The sequence below is a fragment of the Papaver somniferum genome, chromosome 7, assembly GCF_003573695.1.
Source record: "Papaver somniferum cultivar HN1 chromosome 7, ASM357369v1, whole genome shotgun sequence".
Lineage (NCBI taxonomy): Eukaryota > Viridiplantae > Streptophyta > Magnoliopsida > Ranunculales > Papaveraceae > Papaver > Papaver somniferum.
The window spans coordinates 9,511,607-9,520,482 of record NC_039364.1 but is presented as its reverse complement, the minus strand read 5'-3'; the positions used below and the strand labels follow the sequence as shown (position 1 = coordinate 9,520,482).

Below are 8,876 nucleotides of genomic sequence, written 5' to 3'. Positions count from 1 at the left end.
GGAGTGTAATTCTTTGTTCCTACACATTCATGGCCTTGCGTAATATCCCAATTTCATGAATACTTTAGAGACGGTCTAATCTCATAGAAAGCGTCCTCACTTTCTTACTCATATAGGTGAGTTCTTAGAACTCCATGTTATGACAGCACCACCCAATGTGAATATCCAACATGTGTTGGATTTTGAGTTAGATTCAATGTTGTTCCAACTTGCATCACTATAACCTTCAAGTACACTGAATTCCACTTGGTAACATAAACCATAATTCATTGTCCCCTTCAAGTATCTAAGAACCCTTGAAACTGCATTCCAATGTTCTCTACCTGGATTACTAGTGAAACGACATAATAATCCTATTGCATATGCTATGTCAGGTCTTGTGCAATGCATGGCATACATTAGACTCCCAATTATACTAGCATATTTTAACTGGTCATATCCTCTACCAGTATTTCTCATCAATTTAATACTAGGATCTACGGGTGTGTTAGCAATATTACAATCTAAGTAATTGTATTTTCTTAAGATATTTTCAATATAGTGAGATTGTGTCAATGAAATTGACCCCTCTTTTCTCACTATCTTTATTCCTAATATCATATTTGCTTCACCCAGATCCTTCATATCAAATTGGATTTAAGAAACCTTTTTGTTTCTGTCACACATTCTATATTCGGTCCAAAAATTAACATATCATCTACATATAAGCAAATGAGAATACACATCCCATTCTTGTATGTAGAATAGATACATTTATCTGCTTCATTCACTTTGAACCCATTAGATAACATCACACTACGTCAAAAACATACATGGATCATTCTTAAAAGTGTGATCTAAGTACTGGCTGTCTGTGATCTTTGCCAGTATAATTTAAAGGGTGATCTATAGATAACTACTCTCCTGCAATTAAAAGTGTGATCTAACCCTATGCAAAGAACATAAAGTTTTGATAAGTTGAGATCTAAAGGCAAGGTTTTAGAAGTTGTGATCTTTCCTCCAAGTTTTCAACCCAATTTACCCTATTCAAATAGTATATTCCATTCCATTTCTGCACCTATAATTCAAATTCAAAACTGACAGACAAAATCGAAAAGGCTAATAGAAAAACTATATTCCATTGCCGTCTGAATCAAATTCATTTCTGAACAAGAAAATGAAAAAATTACACATTTCTGCAGAGTCTACTTGTTTAACTCAAATCAAGGGTACCAAAACACAGATCCTTAACATCAAAACAAGATCATTTAGACTATTCCCTGAAGCACTACAAGTAAGATGAAGCAAATAATGTCAACCACTAACACTGGAGAATGATGTTAAATCTGAAAAGTCAAAGACTTGCACAATCCATGACAACCTCGAGACTAATGGAGAGTATTTTGTACGCCTTCTTCTGCAGCAAGCCTTCACAACCCTGCAAGCTAAATAATAATCCTGGTTACCAAGAAAACAAGTTTGTACAAGTGACCGCATTCAGAATAAAATTGATAAAGACAGTAGGGACATACACGAACATCTAACGCTGGACGTATTGATGAACTGAGACAGAGAAAGACAGGCAAGTACCCTAAGCAGAATTGGCCTTTTTTTGTTTCTCGTTCTGATGGTAGATTTAAGTGTATCTAGCAACCAAGAAACAAGTATCATCTATCCGAAGGAAAATGACTAACTTACTTGGGAACAATTTCCTTCTTAGGGTCATGTCCTCTCCCAGGGATTGAGTACGTAAACATGCCCTGTACCTTGAAATCAAGGGCCAACTTCCAGAACTAATAACCTGGTACTTGTTCAATAGCTAGCATAGAATTCTGACCCCTAAACTATGCAGACAAACCAAATACACGTAAAAACAAGAATATACCATATTGACCATAAAAAGAGTGAAGAGAAGAAAAACAAGAAGCATAATAAAAATTAAAGCACAGGAGCGATGGTTTACCTTGGTCAAGGTTAAACCACTCTGTGCGGTATGGAAACTAGAACGGAACCTTCGAACTTCAGTAATGCCTCCACCAACGGAAACAAAGATCCTTGCTTCACCAAGATATAAAGATTGTCTAATTAGAAGACAGCCCCTACAATCAAAAGACACAGAAGGAAGAAACTCGAGCTCAATACAACACGAGAAAAATGTCACAAGATATCATACCATCAAAAATTGACACACCTCTCAGGAGCTTGCTGCTTAAGTATAATATCGAGCACTCCCAGAGTATCTAGACCACCTTTTTAGAGTATCTTTCAGAGCTAAAACGCTTTTATGGGATAATTATTTCCTTGTCAACCTGCTTTTAAAAGATCTTCATAGATCAGATTTCTCTTGTTCTGGGGCTATAGAACGATTTTCCCCTGAAATACACAATTAAACATAAGATACAAAAATCCCTAAATCTTATAGTAGATTGTAAACAAAATATTCCATCTACCTCTAAGCAACAACCAGAACTTCAGATGGGCCAGCAGGCATGTCAATTGAAACCATCGCTTCACTGTTCTGCATCGAGGAAAATAAGAATGTGAGAGGCACCTCTAAGCTTCAACAGGTAATAATAAGAATTGGACATGGATACAGAACATATAAAACATGAGGACAAAAAGTTTGGTATAAGAATAAAAAGCAGAACTAGAAACGGTAATGGAAGTTCTCAGTGCTTAATAGAGGAGATGACAAGAATACCTGAAAAAACATTTTTGCAGCTGTGACTTACTGATTTCCAGGTCCAAAAAATTTATCCACCTTCAAAACAAATAAGAAAGTGACGATACCGATTAGACTATTATAGAGAAACGCCACATCAAACTTTTCACTAAGAACTTGTTTGTTTGCAGCTGACTCGGCATCTGAATCTGAGTCAACCCCTGACTCGGACCGAGTCAGCAGTCAGACCGTTTGTTTTCCATTTTGAGTCAGATCTGACTCGACCTCTGACTCAGACATAACCCCTGATTCGGACTCATTTGTGTCAGGTAACAAAATACCCCTGACTCATGGGACCAAACCACTGACTCACTTATTTCCGAGTCAGATGAGTCAGATCTGACTCAAAACAAACATATCGACTCAGATCCAGATGAATCAGGTGATTTCACTCAGATCCAGATGATTCAGATCCAGACGACTCAGATGAGTCAGGAGTAAACAAACATGGTGTAAGCTAAACTCCTATAAAACAGATGAAAGTATTGAAGAACATTAGAACCTAAGGGAAAGATGAAGTCCCCCACGCCATGGCTGAAATGGCCTGTATTCATGGAAAAGCACCTCCTAAAGAGAGAGAGAACATTAAAAACCTTGCAGATGCTGCCATCTTTTCCTGGGGGAGTAGCCAGAACAACACTTTTGCATCCTGCAATCTGTGCAGGCAGGTACAGAACAAACAAAATGTTAACCCATCTGGTAACCCAAAATTCAAATTCATCACACATCATATAGGTCACCGAATATGGAATTTCTCTGTTAACGTAAACTAGGAAAATTACCAAGGCAAGCATGAGTGCTGTTGAAGGTAAAACTGCAGTTGGAATATGCCCAACATCTTCCCCATGCCAAACCCACTTAGAATATCCAAGATCAAATCGAGTATGAAATAAATGGGATCTTACTTCAGCAATGGTCAGACCCGGGGGAACATTATCACAATCAAAATATGAATCTTATAAGAATATGTTTTTTCCTACGTTTATGTGAATGCTTTTCATTGTGTTTTTCTTCGTTACGAACATCAAATCTAAGGAACTGCTCAACTCCGTTGTTATATGCATCAGATGTCCTACCTTCTATTATCCAGGACTTATCCATTACTGCGAATGAACTTGATAATCAACCATACTTGAAGAAAAAAAAAAGATAAACATATTTGGGTAGCCAGATGGCATAGAGACTGAATAAGCCTAAGGAGAATACAGGGTTCTAGTATATCATACTTTTATACAAGCAAGTCCAGGTGACTTTCCCAACAGTTGTTTCAAGCACCAACCTAGTTCATATTGCATCCTCCAATTACGGCAAGAAATGTAACTAACCTAGTAAGGGCGCTAACCATGAACAAATGATGACCCTATTCTCTGCATCATAATCATGATAATTTTCAGCATCATACAAAAAGGAAAAAGAGGAAAGTCAGCAGCATTTTCACAGTAGTTCACATGGAATCTAAAAGAGAATACAGGGGTCTAGTTATTAGTTACTCTACCTCTCTTTGAATTCTTCCAGGCATGTAATCAACCACTCAAATTCTACCTTAACCGCAGAACAAACCAAGCCGCAATTGCATAAAATATAGCTAACGGACCATAAGATTCATAGCAGCGCAATAAAAAAACAAAATAACAGAACAGCGTTGTAACATTTAAACAAGCAACACCATGGTAATTACTAACTTATACCAGATTAGCGAACCAACCTTTCGCAGTTCCACAGGTTCCGCACCAAGACTAACCTCTGTCACAGCGTTCCTAATATTGTCCTTCCCCCCAGCTTCATAAAGGAAACAAAAGGAAATTCATTTAATTGAAACTAGAAAGTAGAAAGGTACATATCATATTTAATTTCTAATCTAGTTGAAAGCTAAAAATTGTTTACAAGAAGGACAAAGAAAAAGATTAATTAACAGAAGAGACAGATTAATTAACAAAGAGTATCCAGATTATATCTGGTTAAAAACGAGGTTGTGGTTACCAGATTACATCACATGCTTTAGTAACAGGTATACACGTCTATTGACTACTGCAGTGCAGATATAAGATTACTAGTACTACCACATAGTTATAAACATCTAGACGGTCAATACATAATAATTTAAGAAAAAGAAAAGCCAAACAAGGAATCTCAATTCAAGTGCTCTTTCCCCATACACGAACCTTTGATGCCGTTTAACTTCACAAGATGAGTCAGTAGCTGATGCACATACAATGTATATTGGCACTATTTGAACAAAATGATTCTAATACGGAGTATGTATGGACCTACTTTTACTAGAACTAACCTTTCTTTTCATCTATATAGGTCCAACTGTATGCAATCTTAAATAATTAATAATAAAAGTATTTAAAATATTGGAAATCAAACACAAGCTTGCAGCTTATAAAAAGCTGTACATGATGTGAACCTGGAGGGCAGTCCCGTTAAACAGAAAGAAAATCTTTTCGTTAAGACAATGTAAAAAGAGGTATTCTGGAAGCACCTTGGCAATAATACCCAATCTGAAGGTCTAATGACGTTTTTTGTGTCATATCATATGCTCTCAAGAGCCCAACTAAACAAACTCATCCAATTGATCAAATGTAGGTCTCTTTTTTTCTTTTCATTGACGAGAGAAGTACTATTTACATATACACAAACTTTTTGTAAGCATCCAAAATAGGTTTTGACTGATAGATCTTTAAACAACATATATACAGAATCCAACCAACAGTTATGCATTCAACGCACACAAATTGAATTGATCGAAATTTTTCTCCAAACATCAAATCGATCTCTATAAACTAACCAATCTACTAATTAAATGTAAAAAAATAACTAATCTAAATCAAAACCAAACATGCAAGCAAAAATTTTACATCTAAGCAAACCTATATCAATCAGTAAACTAAAATTCAGAGTTTCAAATGTAATACCAAATCAAACTTCGCCGATCTTCCAAACAAAATCTCACTCCAGTTTTAGATCGCATACGCCTGCAGAAAAAAAAACATTGAAATCAAAAATCAAAACAACTAAAAATCAACCCTAATTTCAAATCTCAGCTTAAAATTTCGAATCAGACTCCATATATAATCCAAACAATAGAGGAACCAGTTAAATCTTACCTCTATCCAAATGAAATTAACGATTTCGATGAAAAATCGAGATCGTCACTTATTCTCTACAAATCGAAGAAAAATCGAGAGCAGCTGGAGGGAGAGAGACGGAGAGAGTTTCTGAGTACGAAAATGAGAAAAGAGAGACTGAGAAATCGAGGAGTAGGAATTTGGTTTTACTATTGGACACCCAAAAATTATGTGGGATGTCTTTTTTTTCCTCAAATGGACCTGAGGGTCACAGGTTCGAGCCACACTCACTGCAATTGTTTTCTTAAAATTTATCAAAAAGCTTAATGGACAGAGTTTTGATCACAAAATAATGTTTCAAAGTGGTCAAATGATGGTTGTAAGATCACACTTTCTAAAATGTATGAGATGTATAGGAAGGTCTCCATGTCTAAGATCACAAACACTATAATATCAATGGTCTTTTAAGTTAGAGGCCTAAAAAGACCACAAGTGTTCATAAATTGTGAACTTTAGTGTATGATCTATAACACTTTTTGTTGTAGTGATCATTTTGTTAAATTTTTCATGTCATTGCATAGGTGCTTGTTTTAATCCGTAAAGAGATTTGACAAGTTTACAATCTTTCTTCTCTTGTCTCGCTAAAACAAAACCTTCAGGTTGTTGCATATACACCTCCTCTTCTAAGTCACCATTTAGAAACGTTGTTTTTACATCCATTTGATGAACAACTAAATTGTGAATTGAAGCAAGAGACAATAACACGTGTATTGAGGACATTCTTGCTACATGAGCGTATGTATCAAAATAATCGATACCATGACATTGTGTATATCCTTTTGCGACCAACCTTGCTTTGTATTTGTTTATAGAACCATCAGCATTTAATTTTATTTTGAAAATCCACTTGCTACCTGTTGGTTTAGAACCCGGAGGTAAATCAACCAATATCCAAGTCTGATTAGACATAATTGATTTCATTTCATCGTTGATGGCTTCTTTCCAAAAGATAGCATCACGTGAAGTTATAGCATCCTTATAAGTTAAAGGATCACCATCATCACAAAGATTTATACTTGCTTTGTGTGTAATATCGTTCATATTACCTTCAACCAAATATGTTATAAAATCAGAACCAAAAGTTTTCTCAACTCTTTGTCTTTTACTTTAACGAGGTTCTACAATCAAATCTCGTTTATCTGATTCTTCATGTGTTCTTTTAGAAGTATCAGGGGCATAAACATTCTCTTTATGAGAAGATTTGTTCATATGTTCAAAGAATTCAACATCCATTGATTCAATGATATCATATGAATCTAATTTCAAAAATCTATAATCAGTACTATTCTTAGCATAACCAATAAATACACATTTATAAGACTTATTTCCTAATTTCGTCATTTCTGGATTTGTTTTTTTTACATAAGTAAGACATCCCCACACCTTCAACCGTTTAAGATTAGGTTCTCGATTGAATCACAGTTCGTATGGAGTTTTGTCAATCCTTTTAATGGGGACCCTATTAAGGATATAACATGCACTAAGAAGTGCGTCACCCCACCAACAATCGGGCAATCCAGAACTTATCAACATACAATTAACCATATTTACTAAAGTTCTATTTTTCCTTTCTGCAACACCATTTGATTCTGGTGAATATTCATGGATTATTCCATTTGACTCACAAAATTTCTCTAATTCCTATCTTTATATTCCCCCTCTATTGAAACGTAGAACTTTAATTTTACGCTTTAATTCATTTTCAACTTCTGCCTTGAATATTCGAAACTTTCTTACTGCTTCATCTTTACTTTTCATTAAGTATATATACATAAGCATATTTTGAATAATCATCGATGAATGTTACAAAGTATTTGTTTCCTCCACGTGAAACTTTACTATGTAAGTAATCTACGTCTGAATGTACAAGACCAAGAAGTTCTCCTGATGATTTGGTTATTGACTTATGTGACTTACAAGTGATCTTCCCATGAACACATATTTCACATTTGAAACTGTGTTCAATATTGCATTTAGGAATAAGACCTAATTTAAGCATAGTTTTAATAGACTTATAATTCACATGTCCTAATCTACCATGCCATAAAGGAAATGACTCAACAATATAAGCAGAAACTAATTTTATTAAATTCATCTTAAACATACCATTACATGAGTATCCCTTGCCAATAAAAACATTATTCTTGGACATTATAACATTGTCCGACTTAATACTAATCTCAACTCCACCTTTATTAAGACGGTCTCCAAAAATTAAATTTAAGGACATGTCTGGAACATGTAAGACATTAGTCAAAATTAAAAAATTTCCTGAAGTAAATTTCAGATCAACCGTTCAATATCCAGTACTTTAGAACGATTATTATTTCCCATCCTGACTTCTCTGTTGTTGCACTCTTTATAAGTCTGAAATTGAGACTTATCTTGCAAATATGAATCATGGCTCCAGTATCATACCACCATCCAGAGTCGTCGTCAATTCATATAAAATTAACTTCCTCAATAGTACAAATTATCTTTGATGAATTTTCAGATTCAATAGCAACAATATTAACTTGACTCTTCTTGTCTTTCTCGTCTTTAATACAAATCCTACAATCACTAGCATAATGACCAGGTTTTTTTACAATAAAAGCAATCACCCTTAGGCTTCTTAGAAATTTCAGTCTTATTTTCTTTGAAATTAGACTTTCTTTTCTTTTTGTTCTTGGATGATTGTCCTTGAACCATGTTAACCTTTTCAATTTCCTGGTCATCTTTCTTATCTCTCTTACGAGATTCTTCCTCAATCCGTATGTGACGAATAAAAGATTCCATAGTGTAGGTTTTTTCTTCATGCTTCAATTTCTTCTTGTAGCCATTCCAACTTGGTGGTAATTTCCACTACAACAACAGGTCTTATTTGTGAGGGTTTTATAAAGAGGGGCGTCACAAATAAGGGTTATTTGTGAGGGTTTATGACCAACCTCCACAAATACTTAAGTTAGTCAAAGTCAAAGTACAATTCTGTCGGTTCCAAGGGTCCGACAAAAATTTTCAGCCTTTTATTTCTCTTCTTATCTTCTTACGGAACAGATCTGGTT

The 8,876-nt window shown here is 34.9% G+C and overlaps 1 long non-coding RNA gene across 1 annotated transcript; it reads right to left on the bottom strand.

Moving 5' to 3' along the window:
- Positions 1–1,099: 1,099 nt before the first annotated feature.
- LOC113300498 lies at positions 1,100–5,681 on the bottom strand. Its single transcript, XR_003335815.1, has 9 exons — positions 5,620–5,681; positions 4,407–4,480; positions 3,204–3,357; positions 2,681–2,740; positions 2,430–2,497; positions 2,171–2,352; positions 1,943–2,078; positions 1,678–1,818; positions 1,100–1,424 (listed from the first exon to the last, which is right to left on the bottom strand). It is a non-coding gene; the product is annotated as an uncharacterized LOC113300498 (long non-coding RNA).
- Positions 5,682–8,876: the final 3,195 nt, after the last annotated feature.